The following is a 2618-nucleotide window of genomic DNA, read 5'->3' as shown; positions in this document are numbered from 1 at the left end:
AGTTAAAAACGTTTGCCACCCTCTCAGACTGAAGGCTTATTAGTTCCCGTCTCTTGGACTGCAGTCTCCAATAGGACTGTATCAGCAAATCCACTTCATTATCCTCTTTAATTGGCGAAATAACCCCCCTCGCTCCCTACACACTTGTTTGTTGGTGGGCAGACTGACTGGAGAAAATCTAGTCTAAACTGGTAACATTTTTACACACCCAATAACTGATCCTGGATAACAGATACAGACCGTCATACATCTCATGCATCATACAGTCTGTTTTAACTCGAACTCATCCTTGTGATTCACTTCAGAAACAGAGCTTTGTAGTCAAATCAGCTCTGCGGCTAATTGCTTCAATTACCAAACCAAGCTCGTTCATTTGAAGACAAATCTGTCGATGGCAATCTGATCACCTAATGGCGTGTTAGTAAAACAGAGCAAGCATCATTCTGTGTTTTAGCCCTCACTGCGCTTGGTCTGTTTTTCTGGTGATGGATGGCTTTCTTGCCGCCGCTGCTTTGCTTGTTCATGCTAATGCGTCTGATGACCTGTTGGTCTTCAATCTAACTGGAGGAAATGGCAGCTGGAGCAGCGGGGTGTGATCCTTTGATTGTTATTCAATGCATCCTTCACCACAAAGCCCCACCAACATTAAACACACAAGATGAATGGAAATGTGTGGGGAAAAACATTGGGATCAGTTTGCCAGCATTTGTTATTAGATGATTGTCTTCATTTCCTCGACTGCAATCCAATAAAATAAATTCTTTAGTCACAAATCCACCAAAATACCTTAGTTAACACAATCTGATCACATGTAGATTATATATATATTATATGTTATTATCTTCTATTCACCAAGGCTGCATTCATCTGATCAAAAAAAAAAAAAAAAAAAAAAACCAGGGCATTAATGTTTGCCTACAAAATAGGGATGCACGATATTGGATTTTGGCCGATATTCGATATGCCGATATTTTCTAAATAATTTTGGCCGATGCCGATACCGATATCGATATATATACAAGTATATACTGATAAATTTAAACTTTAATTTTACTGAAGAGAAATCCATGTATCTCTTCTGTACTGATTCTACCATAAATTTATTATTTTACAAATGTAGACAGACATTCACACCTGAAAAACAGGTAAATTATTTAACTTGGAGAATATCGGTTTGGCTCATCGGCAGAAATATTCATATCGGCCGATACCGATAATGGTCATTTTAAGCTTTTATCGGCCGATACCGATGTTGTGCCGATATTATCGTGCATCCCTACTACAAAACCACCAGTCTCTGCGCCCTTTTACCTAAATGCATTACTTCAGACTCAGGTGCCTGTAGAAGCTTGTGTTCTGTAAGTGAACATTGCTTTATTGTTCATCCCAAAGAGGCACACAATGACTTTCATAGACTTTTACATCAAATGTTCCCTCCTCGTGGAATGATCTGCCCAACTCAATCCCAGCAGCTTGAAGAAACGGCTAAAACACATCTCTCTCATCTTTATTTGACCCTCTTACTCTAGCAATTTCTATTCTAATTTTATTCTTTAAAAAAAAAGAAGAAGAAAAGAAAAAAAGAGTACTGTTTTAGGCTTGTTACATGTTCTGTGCACTTGAATATCATTGCTCTTTTGTTGATTTTGATTTGTAAGTCGCTTTGGATAAAAGCATCTGCTAAATGATGAAATGCAGATGCACTTATAAATGTCTCTACTGTCACTTTTGACCAACTGAATGCCTAATTGATAAATAAATGTAATATTTATAATAAAAAAACAGTAGCAGGTATCTTAATAGCGTCTGGTTTGCTGTAGTGTTGGCAGGTATCTTCTGACCCGTAGCAGTTTTTAGGTGACAGAGTGACATTTGAGCATAATAGTCTATAATGCATCCTCTTGAGTTTACACTGAATGTCATCCATCAGCGTGCTTGATTTGAATCTACAATCTGACCTAATGAACACCATCAGATTTCACAAGATAAACGTCTCGTCTTGAAAACGGAAGCAGTGTGTTTGGAAGCCCATTAGACGGAGGATTGCGGAGCGAGCCGGTCATTCAGGATCTATGGGTCTGACCGTCGTAATTAAGAACGATCTGTCTTCAAACACTCATTTTGCTGGACTGCTTTGCCCTTCATTTGCCTTTCCATTTTCTCTAATATATAATTTTGCCCTCGTTTCTCTGTTCCTCCCACTCTCAAGACTGTGGTCTTGTGTGCTGTGGAGTAAATATCATGAGCTCTAGCAGAGAGGCAGATTTTTGTTAAAGACCCTCAAAGGCGCGAGACGAGGACTCAGCACGGACACCCCTCGCAGAGGATCGATCCGCTGCACTATTGGCAACATCCCTTTGAATGAAACACAGCACTATTGAGTTCACAATCCCCACTGGGCCCAAGAATAGGGAGACATAACCTTTGCATCTCGGCATTGTGCGCTGAGATTCAAGTCTTCACCCCCAACGACCTCCACCTCCCGCCGAGAGCAGAGAGGAGAGAGAAGCAGTGTAAATGTCAGAGAGGAAAGCAGGCACTTCAAAATAGGATTTCTTTCTTTTCTTTTTTTTTATCCCTTCCCTCAACCCACCCAACCAAAGACTCTGAGGGTGCGA

The sequence above is a fragment of the Carassius auratus genome, unplaced genomic scaffold, assembly GCF_003368295.1.
Source record: "Carassius auratus strain Wakin unplaced genomic scaffold, ASM336829v1 scaf_tig00019201, whole genome shotgun sequence".
In the NCBI taxonomy this organism is placed as follows: domain Eukaryota; kingdom Metazoa; phylum Chordata; class Actinopteri; order Cypriniformes; family Cyprinidae; genus Carassius; species Carassius auratus.
Note: the sequence above shows the minus strand (reverse complement) of the source record.